The following is a 12,223-nucleotide window of genomic DNA, read 5'->3' on the forward strand; positions in this document are numbered from 1 at the left end:
GGACGGTTTTTATTTTTAGACTTTTATAGGGTAATTTATTATTTTACATGTTTTAGATGAAATTTTGCATATTTTGCCCGTGCCGGTATATTTCTAGGCAGGATGTGTTCAATATACGTACCAACGTCGCGTGAGTCCTTATACCTGTTTAAAATTATTGAAATTTTTTAATGAATCGTGTGTCGAAGGATGGAAATTCAGCTTACAACACAAATCATTGATTTTGAAATATTTATTAATAATATAGGGCGTTTCGTGTGACAAGACTTACAAAAAATTATTTTCCCTTTTTTTCAAAATTGGATACTATTCATATTAATAGTTCACAACATGTAAGTAGTGTAGTTTAATGTCAAAAAAGTATACCAGAGTTACGCAATAAATTAAAAGAAAAAAGATGTCCACTGATATTTTGAAAATCGAAAAATTGGAGTATCGAACCATCATCAAGTACCTGTATTTAAAAAGGTAACGAGGTAAGCAGTATTACGAAGATATGCTTGATACCCTTGGTGATCAATGTCCTTCGTATGCGACCGTGAAAAATTGGACTGCAAGATTCAAAAGAGGTAAATTTTTCATTGAAGATGACGACCAATCGGGAAGGTCAGTTTCTGTGTCAGTCCCCGAAAATATCGATGCAGTTCATGAAATGATTTTATCAGACCGTCGAATTGGTCTAAAACGGATATATGAAACACAGGATATTTCATACGAACGCGTTTATTATATAGTTTAAGCCAATTTAGACATGAGAAAAATTGCTGCAAAATGGATTCCCAAATGTTTGAATGTTGACCAAAAGCTTTCGATCTGTGCTCGATTTGAAAACGATGTAGACTTCTTAAACCGAATTGTTACTATGGATGGAATGTCACCATTCCTCTGGTTCTCCAAGACCTAAGAAGTTTTGTGTCCAAAAATCTGCTGGTAAAGTTTTTTGGAATTGCCATGGAGTAATCACGATTGATTTTTTTGGATAATGGTAGAAAAATAACTGGAGATTACTATTCGATATTACCGACCACTCTACGGAAAAAAATTAAAGAGAAAAGACGCGTAAAGCTATCCAAAGATGTTTTGTTTTTGCAGGAAAACGCCCCTGCACACAAATCTCATGTTGCCATGCAAAAAATTCGTGATTTATGGTTTGAATTACTAGAACATCTCTCTTATTCACCAGATTCAGCTCCGTCCGACTATCATCTATTTCCTCAACTGAAAAAAGTTTAAAAGATTGTAAAGTTTCTTCCAACGAGGAGGTAATAAATGCTGTGGAGGTCTGGTTTGCAGAGCAAGAAGAAATATTTTTTTGAAAGGTCTAGAGACGTTGCAGGTTCGCTGTATAATAAATGTATCCAATTAAGAGGAGAATATGTTGAGTAATAAAATATTTTGACATTGAAATTTTGTTTGGTTCTATAGTAGGCTAAGAATTTTTCAATATATCCTCGTATAAGATTAATGGCGTCTCAAAACTATTGTTTTCTTAATTATTATGTTTATTCTAATTAGATAAATATTACATAGTTTTTTCACTCCAATACTTACCGACGACAATTTTTCTTCATCATTCCATGTATTGTAAACGTCCAATAGAAAAAACAATATTTTTGAATACCTATTTTTAATACTTCTAACCAATGATCAGGATTCAAGTCTTTTATTTCCTGAATTAGTTCAATTTTACTAATATTATTAATAAACAAATTTTTTGTGTGATTTTTCCTCAACTTTTAATCGTATTCAAATTCTTTTCGTTATTCAATTTCGATCTTCCTGTTTAGACAGGAAATTAAATCTTTGCTCTATTCTCTTTTGGGTCTCAAGGAGGTTTATTTTAAAAAAATAATTATCAGATATTCAGATTCAGTCTAACCTATTCTATTTTGACAGTACCTACGAGTACTCTATTTGTGTATATAAAAAATGAGCAATCCACAACATAAAATCGAAGAGATTTGACATTTTTATGTGAAAATTGATGGAAGGCAGTAATCAGAGTTTTGTATATATCAATTCATGCGGTTTTTTCCAAAATTTGAACGTTTATTTACGAAAAACATGTACAATAGTATTATTCAAAGTATTGCCTATCTAAAGCCTTTTCCCATCTTTCTGGCAATTTGTGGATCCCATCCCAAAGGAACTGCGCTGGTTTGGGAGCCAAGAATGAATCAAGCCAATTTTTGATATCCATGCTCTGATTTCACATATGATTTTTTGCGCTTGGTGATCCATTTTTCATCATTTTTGAGTGAAAAAAAATTATTGTTGTTAACGCTTCAAATGAATGACATATACTGAAAAGACGTACAATAACAGAAGCTTTCCAGCGCAGGTTCGGAATATTGGAACGATATAATATTATACAAGTTACGCCATCTATTACCAAATCACACGAATTAAGTTATAGACCATTCGTGAAAAATGAAAAAAAGTTCTGCTTTAGTAGTTGGTTCTGTCAAAAAATGTCTATTAATCTTGAAAATTGCAGTTTTGTGAATCTAAATATAAAAAAAGTTGAATACTCATTTTTATTATTCACTAATTGCACTAAAAAATTCATTTTCATTTCACGAGCATTAAGCACTGATTGAAGTTTCGTCCCCGTGAAGAATATTCATCAACAACTGCTAGAATTTACTATTTTTTTTTCTATTCCTGTATCAAATGTTACACCTTCAATCTCTCCTTGACATTATTGAAGTAAGTCCATTTTCTGCGTGAATATTCTCTTCAGCTTCTTGTCTAATGTTAATTTCATCTGAAGCTGTGATATCTAAATGCATGCAAAGGGTTTGGCTCAAACTGTTTTCTCAAATTCTTCTCTTATTTTCTAATGAACTCTCAATATAGCATTCGACTACACTGTTGGATTTCCATCCTCAGTGTTGTTTTTTGTAGAATATCTGCTCCTGAGTCTGCCAAGAGAGATGTTGACATCTGATACAACGTCCTGTGTATCCTTTAACATTATGTAGATACAGGTACTGAGCAATCTTTGCTGGTAATTTTCCTATGCTATTTATCAAACGGGGAGGTTCGTTACATCGATAGTTAAGTCAGCTGGCCATTCCCTGAAATATTGCTTCCTTTTGTACGGATACACAAACTGCAATCATAGATAATTGCCGTTTCAATTGCTGTTCAAGGAAATACGAACCACGCTTATCGACAAGGGCCACCTCCAATCGCTGCAATCTATGAAGATATCACCGGCTTGTAAAATGGTAGTAGACTGTGTGAAGCTGTTTAATACTAGTTAGTACAGCTTCAGTTTATTACCTAGGTAATTGATGCCGCGTTTGTTGTTTCAGAATGTGCAGGACTTGATTAAAAAGAAATATTTATCGCACAGGAAATTTGTCATGCTTTTCTCCTCTTTCTTGCATGGTATGTTGCTAGTTTTTTTAAAAACGCACCATTTTTCGAATTTTTGGTAGGCCAGGAAGCTTCTTTTTGATTTTTCAGGTATTAAACTATTCATTGTAGCATTTGCATACCCTATTACTTCAATTAGAATGTCTGATTCAATATCTGGAGATATTTCAAGTAATTACATCTGACTTGTTTTGACTTATTTTGAAAAATCGTTGTCGTCGTCATCGTCGTCGTCTTGTCGAGTTTAGGTTTTTAAGAATATTTCGAAATAAATGTATAAAAATTTGATCAACAAGTTCCTTTTTAATTGAGATTTTAATAGCAGGAATTCAGTCGGAGGGATTGTGTCCTATTTAATTTTTTCTCCAAATTTATTACATATATTTCTGGGAATTTTCATGTTATTTTATAATTCGAAATAAATTATAATTTTCACTCATTACCGAATGGTATAAAACATAAACATTAGGTATTTTAACACGCTGTTTCCTACTCGAATTTTTATATTCTATATAAAAACATAGTTAGTACATTTTAATAATAAAATGGCAATTTGAAAAAAGTTTTTTTTTGCTATTTCTTCATTAGCGCCCATGTTTATTATCCTAGTATAAATACGAAGCTTGCAAAACCAACTAGTCTGTTAGTTAATAAACAATAGTTGTTACTTTTATTTTTGAATTACTGCCCTATAGCACAAAGTGAGATGAAATAGTCACGTCCTCGAGGTAAACACCAGCAGATAACTAGTTTTATTAGTAATTTCGTGGTTTCTTGTTGTTCGTTTAAGCATTGAACATAAAATTTAAAACAGCTTTATAGACATTGGCATCCTCAGTCATAAAGGATGTTGGGAAGATTACAGTTCTACTATTTTATAATTACGAACACGTAAAAAATGTAACTGCTAAAAGCAATTTTCCTGCCAGAACCTATAGAAAAAAAACTACAAACGAAGAATGTCTGTTCAGAGTCGTACAGTAGAAAGATTACAATTTTTAAGCAGCAATTTTTTATTTCGTTGATCCTTTTGCCCTTTTTTCCTCCTCATTCCATATTTTCAGTAATTCGAATACAAAACCTTAAAATTTTATGCGAATTCCGTATAATGTGCGGTTTTCTTTAACCGTTCTGTCAACTCGTTGAACCAGGTCATGTGAAACGACAGATTTGCGTCCTTTAAACGTCCTTTCGACACCATTCACGCACAACAACATCACTCATGAAGTTTTCCCCATACACACGACTCATTCTCAGATGGATTTCTGAAATACTTCAACCTGTAGAAAACGAATTACACTTGGCGTGAGCATCAATAACGGCGGACACGTTTTCGGCACAACGCCGACTGACGCTTGAATGCCAACAATGGCGGGGTATGTAGTGCGAGAGCTTCGCAATCGCCTACGACGTTTTCTTCTGCCCCCGCAGAAGCACGGAGCGGTCGGAGGTTTAATTTATCTAGACTAGTTTATCTAGTCCCACAGTATAGTTCTAGATCGTATTGCAGAAATCAATATCTGGTAAATTAATAAATTTTTCAAGAACTACACACCAAATTAATAAACTTCTTCATTATAACTGCAATAACTAGAATTATTTTGAAATAAATTTATCTGCATTGGTTAAGTGACAAGAACTATATTTACATATATGGTTGTACCCCCATTTTGGGGTTGAACTGCGTTAGGTTTCTAGATCATTTTTGCTGGGTGGATCAACCCTTTTCGTCTATTTAATCCACTCTCTTGCTAATTATTTTCCATTTCTTTTCGTCTCTTCATTCCTATTCTATTCAGATCCTCCTCTACTTTTTTCATCTATTTTTATTTGGACCCTCTCTTCTTCTTTTACCACCTGGTTCTTATTGTAGCATCGACAAGTTACTGTATCCTCTCAAGCTCTCCACAGATGTCATGGAATTATTTTCTTTTGTACGAAACATTTTATTATTGGTGTAGTTTAAAACGCTATATATAATTCATAGATGAATTAATCTGTACATGGAATGTTAAGCTAGGTTTATACGCTACCATAAATCAGAGGTGCACAGCAATTTGTTCAGTTTGCATGTTAGGTACTTTCATTTAATTGATTACTCGATAGATGCTTTGATTTTAATAAAATCATCAATAAAACATATAATTCATCGAAATCAGATTGTTAATTTGACATTTTGTATTTTTTGAACTAGCAGTACAACTACCACAGCAACAACTAGTATTTTTTGCTTTGATATCGAGTAGAAAACGAAACGTTTTACACTTTGGTCGTGCGAGCTGAGAACAATCGAAACTAATGGAATCGCATACGTGTAAATCAGGCTATAGTAGATTCTGGTACTATCGTCGACATATTCAATGAATTGGTACTCATTTTGTATTAAACGTTTTCTAGTTTTAGTTTTATTTAGTTTCAGTATTCTTTAAAGGTTTTTCCGCAGTTTCTAGTACCTAATACATAATGGATTAAGATTTCGCGACAAAATATTTAATAGAATAAAAATAATTGTCGGAATAAACATCGCGTACCCACATAATATAAATACCATTTCATTTTCAATTCAAAAGGATAATTTATTTCGAAATAATTGTTATTTTATTTTTTCTTTATATTTTACGATACCGATTACCAATGGCTGCGTAGACGTTTAAAATTTTATGTTCGGTGCTTCAATGAACAACGAGATACCGCAAAAAATAATTTTACTTGAATCGAGTACCTACTTTCGTTGATAGTTTTCAACGTAAGGCGGTACCCAGATATCGTTTAGCTCCTCCTATTGCGCTATAAAATATTATACACCCAAGTTACTAGGTACGTGTATCCACTTCAATTAGTGGGAAATAAATATTCAGCCATAGAGTAAAAATCGTTTATTGTATATGTATGCCAGCAAGACATTTATATATAACGAAATTAACGAAGTAAACAAAGTTCTTTGCACTTTTTATTGCATCTTTTCCATTAATAACTTCTTTGGATTGACGATAAACGAAATGTAAATAAACAAAAACGTAGTTATGGTAGTTGTAATAAATGTAGAAAAAGAAATCGGAGCTGAAGAGAAACTTATAGAACAAGTTAGTAGCTTCCAATACCTGAGAACAGGAACAGGAAATTAATAGAATTGAAAAGGCGAATCCTATCTATCTAGCAAGGGATCTCAAACTAAAAAGAAATCTCCAAAGAAACAAAAATGTATAAAGCAATTTACAAGACAAATCTTGTATGGCTGTAAATCTTGGATATTAATGGAGAGAAAGAAAAAAATTGAATGGGAAAAGAGTAAAATTGTAGAGATGAAATACCTACCTTAGAAAAGAAACGATTTAGAAACTCTAGGAAAAGAACCCATACAAGAATTCTTATAAAAAGAATCACCTACAAAGAATGGATAAGAAAGTACCAGTTTGGGAAAGTAAAATGTCCAGAAAAAGAAAAAAGGAAGACCACCAGCAACATTCGACGACTTGATCAGATAAATCTTGAAAAAAATAGGAAGGTCATAAGTCGAAGCGAAAAATTTAGCGTCAGATAGAATAGACTGGAAACAAATAATTAAAAAGTAAAATTAACACCCTATAGAGTAAAAAAGGGAAAAGATTTATATATTTTTCTATTATCAATCAGAATATTTTTTCCATTCTATGGGTTAATTTGCTAGCGAGATAATTAAACATCTATAATGTCTTGATGAGGCTTACATCCAGTGATGCAACTTCTTAAACCTCATATTAGGTCTATTGGCCAACTTTTTTTAGTCTTTTCGCGTTTTCTCTAGTACTGGATGTGGGTGGTATTTGATGATCATCTCTTGGATAACTTCTTGTACAGTGGGCACTAGGGTGTCCCTTACATTTCAAGTCTGATGTTTTTTTTACGCATACCTTTTTCAAAGTTTCGTAATAGTCCAATATTGACTACAAAAAAAAATAGGTTCGATTAATGAACGATAACCCACCCGTGCCGACTTGCTATTTAAACTTTTCCATACGAGTTGCTTAAGTACTGCGCTGTGACTTGTAACTACATGTTTTCATCTGACGGTAGAAAACAGCTTCTTGCTTCCGTGCCGGAACTAGACAGTTCTTCTGGAAAACATCAAGCTAAGGTTGTCTCAACAGCTCTCTTTGACAGGAACCTTCACGATAAAGTACAAATTATGTGCTGCGACACAACAGCTTCCAATACGGGCCGTTTCAATAGAGCTTGTGCTATTTTGGAGCAAACGTTAGGAAGAGAATTGTTGCTTTTCGCCTGTCGACATCATGTTTATGAATTGGTCCTAAAAGCTGTCTTTGAAACCAAGATTAAGAAAATTACTAGTAGCCCAGATATTTTGATGTTCAATAAGTTCAGAGAAAATTGGAAAAACATCGATTCTAGTAAAATTGAACCATGTCTTCATTTTGCAAAAGAACGTGTTGCCGATACAGACATTCAAGCTTTGTTACTATTTTATAAGGCTAAATTAGAAAAAGGTTTTGTAAGAGATGACTACCGTGAATTGGTCGAACTGTGCGTTATATTTTTAGGAGCAGACACAGAGGAAACATTAAAAATAAAACCCCCCGGAGCTATCAGGCGCGGTGGATGGCGAGAGCGATCTATTCTTTAAAAATATGTTTACTTCAGTCTTAATGCCGAATGATTGCGAAGGAAAAAAAACTCTACAAGACGATTGCTTATTTGCAAGCACCTAACCAAGATTTGCGCTTCTTAAAGATGTTAAAAGAGTACGAAAAAGTTGACGCAACAATTTCACAAGCGTCTATAAGCAAGTTCAGCCATCACTTGTTGTATTTATGTGAAGAGATAGTCATTCTATCACTATTTGATGATGAAGTTGATAACCAAACTAAGAAGAAAATGATTGCCAACTTCAACAGGGAGAAAAAAAAAAATGATTTCAGCAAACGCTACGACCCGTCGAAGGAAGAGCTAACTCAAATGTTGTTTGGTAAGTAAAATTGACTTTTGTTATATTTTCAAAATTGTTATTGATTTTTATTTGTTATTTAACTTATTTTTTTTTCTTTTCAGATAAAACACTGGATCATTTCGTATCGGAAAAGAGCAAACAATTTTTATCACGACTGCGGATCGACGACTGTAGTTTTCTAAAGGAAGATGTATCTTCGTGGAATAAGAATGCTGCTTTTCTGGAAGCTAAAAGAAGAATAAGTTATTTGAGAGTTGTAAATGATACTGCTGAAAGGGCTGTTAAATTAATGCAAGATTTTAATGGACTTATCACGGCTCAAGAAGAACAGTTCTTGCTGCGCTGTGTCCAGGAACATAGAAAATTGTTATCCGGACTGTGAAAAAACTAAGTTACCCTCAATAATTGTTATTACTTTATGTTTTCTATTAAAGATTTATATTCATCTTATTTATTTTTTACTTTTATTTACTTTATTCGTTGCATTTATAGTAATTTTATAGCAGACCGCAATTTCAGGACAAAATACGTTTTTTCCTAAACAACTTTGAAGCTCGGTCGGTACTGGTTGCAATTATGCTAGATTGATAAAATTTTATAATCAAGTATCTTATAGCGTTAGTAAAAAATATAGAGGGTATGCATTTCGAAATTCGAAAAAAAAAATTTTTTTGTCGTATAAGGGACACCCTCGTGGACACTCCCAGGTCCACGTGAATGATGTGATACATGCCATGGAGCATCTACTAGTTGACGGAGTATTTTAGATTGGGATCTGAATCTGAATAATATTTGTATTAGATTTGGAAGCGTATATAACTCGAAATTTTAACAATTTTGAAAATACTTGAAAATAGATGTAAAACCAAAAAAAATCAAGCCTAATCAAAAGTTTTCAAGCCTAATCAAAAGTTTTCAAGCCAATTTATCGAAATAAGTACATACAATTCCATTTTAAACAAATTTGCTATTTTTTATAATAAAAAAACTTCTAGGAGAAAAAACAACTTTTATACGATTTAAAAAAATAAAATTTTCTAATACATCACAACAGTTAGTATAGTAAATCTCAACAAGAACAAAATTATAATAAAATTGGCCTCGAGAAAAATCTGAAAATTATTTGTCCATCGTTAGAGAACATAATTTAATGGAAAAATTAAAAATATAGTTAGGTACATATATACAAATACACTTTTTTGTAACATTAAATTTCATATTGTTCGCAACTAGTATAAGAAAAAACCTGCTCTAGCTACACGAAGAAAAATTAAGACGTAAAAAGGTCATATTTTGTAAAAATATTTATTTTAATATAAAATATGTTTACTTAATAATGAATTGTAATGTTATTTAGTTTGTGAAATTAATTCTGTTCATTAAACTTTGTAAAAATATTCCAATTTTGAGTTTAATAAATTTTTCGGACATCGAAAATATAACTCTCTATAAAAATCAGTTATCACATAGGTACCATTAATTATCATTTCAAATAAATCAATTCGAAATTTTTATTAATTTTTGTTTGCCATAAGTCGTTTCCTGCTCGTTTGGATACCATTGTTCGATTTATCATACCTGCTTCAATTAAAGCTCAACACTTTTTTTCTTTTTTTTTCAAGCGCCACACATTTAGAAATATTTTAATCGCATTACTTTACGTTTCGTTGATAGATGTCAGTGATACAGATTATTGTCGAATTTTATGCACAATTTACTCATAAATATAGATAAGTATTTTATCTATAGAAAATGATGTTATTTTTTTTAAATTAACACAATTATGATGTGAAATGTTTTCTAAAACTATAATTAGGTAGATAATCTCTCAGCTGATTACGGATCCTTATCCAAAACAAAATTTCCGAACGTCCCATTCAATTTTCGGTGAAAATTTAAAATTCATGATCTAGAACTTTTGATTTTCCTTCCATGATTGTATGATCTATTTCGTTTTATAATAGACGTTTAATAATTTCACACAGATTTTGCGCCAAAGTTCAAGAAGCTATTTATATGAAATGCCGAAATATCACAATTTTCAATAACCCATAAATACGCTGCTTATGAGAATTAATAGTACAGGCATTTTTAAAGTTTAAAAAACCATAGACAAATGAAAACTTCTATCGGGTAGAAAGGATCATATTATATGACTACAATCCGATTAAATCGATCAGTTTCTAAATAAAATTGAATATGATCCGGGATAGTTTCCAAACATTCACATAAATAATCAGGTTAACACGTTCATAGTTTTCGAAAAATCCTATAAATCAATAAAATACTAAATAGAGGGCGCCTTAGACGAGTGAGGTAAAAAACGAGTAGTTCCTTGGGTATCTAAATATCTTATCTATGGACGTCCCAAAACTCGTTTCTGTTACTATTATAATATTTGTACAGTAGGGGTTTGAAACGAACGTGTTTTTTTCTCACCATGTGTGATTAAAAACAACGTATCAATCACAAATTCCTCGTTAAATGGAAAAAAATCCAACTGAGTGCTATAAGATGCCTTCGTGGATAATTCCCTATCTCGTACGCGTGTTTTTGAGTGGTGTAAGCGTTTTAGTAAAGACCCAGAGAGCAAATCAAAATTCAAGGTAATGTTATTCGTTTTTTTCGACATTAAAGGTATCGTGATGACTTAATAGGTTCCAAAGAGTTCCAACTGTCATCCTGACTTACTATTTGTCAGTTTTGGCAACAATGACCCGAGTTGTTGAAGAACAACTCGTGGACTTTGCACCAGGACAACGCATTTGCCCATTAACACCCGTCGTACTCATCAGATTTGGCAACGTGCGACTTTTTTTTGTTTCCGAAGATAAAATCTGCTTTGAAAGACACCCGATTTGAGTCTGAGCAAAAAACGGCCATCACCAAAGAAGACTTCTAACATTGCTTAGATCAATGGAAAAATCGCATGGCATTGTATATGTGCCAGGGATGTAGAATAATTTTTATAATAAAACCATTTTTCATAACCGTTATTTAATAGCCAGACCTCGTAAAACTTATCAAGATGCTTTAATTAAGTATGAGATTCTTTGTTGAATTTATAGAATTTGCATTGTTATTTATAAACTTCATTACAATTTCTACTCACAATAAAAATATATTTTTCATAAAAATCCCACACATACCACGTTGCCCGAAGCAAAGCAAGTCACCATCAATCGATGAAAAAGTATATAGAAATATAAAAGTGAATGTTGGATCGGTGGTTCGCGATGGTATCTCCAGATGTCCAGTTGGTATAATTTGAGGGCGGCACGGCGGCACGCTCGCCACGTCAACCTCCACCATTATCATTGTAATGTGTCCTACGGCAGGGTATCGGCCCTTTCATCGTTCGCCGACACTCAGCACTGCTTTGCCATTATCTTCGACTGAAGGAAAACCGAGCCGCCGCGATGGTGGTAGTAGCTGCCACGTTCGATGTAATCGATACCAAACCAAAAAAAAATCAACTCGAAATTAGCATATTCTATGCAATAATTGAAACTCGATTCAATGTTAATCCGAAAATATAACACCCCGTATGAGGTTTAGCTAATTTTCTATTAATTTGTAGATAAATTAGATTTACTAGATGGAATTCAGTAGATATTAATATTGTCGATTAATTTTACAAACTAATTTCGATAATAGATACAACCGTTATTCGTGAATAACTGTAATCGTATTATTTCACGGTTATTGTTTAAAACAATTAGAACGGAATCGAATACGAATCGTACGACAATTTCTATAGAAATCGAATGAAAACGCGGTACCCAACTAAGAACGTCATATTTCACGAACACATCCGAGTCCTCGTATTATAATAAAGGCTGCGGTAAATGTCTATAATTTTATATAAACAGTTATTGTGCATAAATGCAAACT

Source organism: Diorhabda carinulata, chromosome 3 (assembly GCF_026250575.1).
Source record: "Diorhabda carinulata isolate Delta chromosome 3, icDioCari1.1, whole genome shotgun sequence".
Lineage (NCBI taxonomy): Eukaryota > Metazoa > Arthropoda > Insecta > Coleoptera > Chrysomelidae > Diorhabda > Diorhabda carinulata.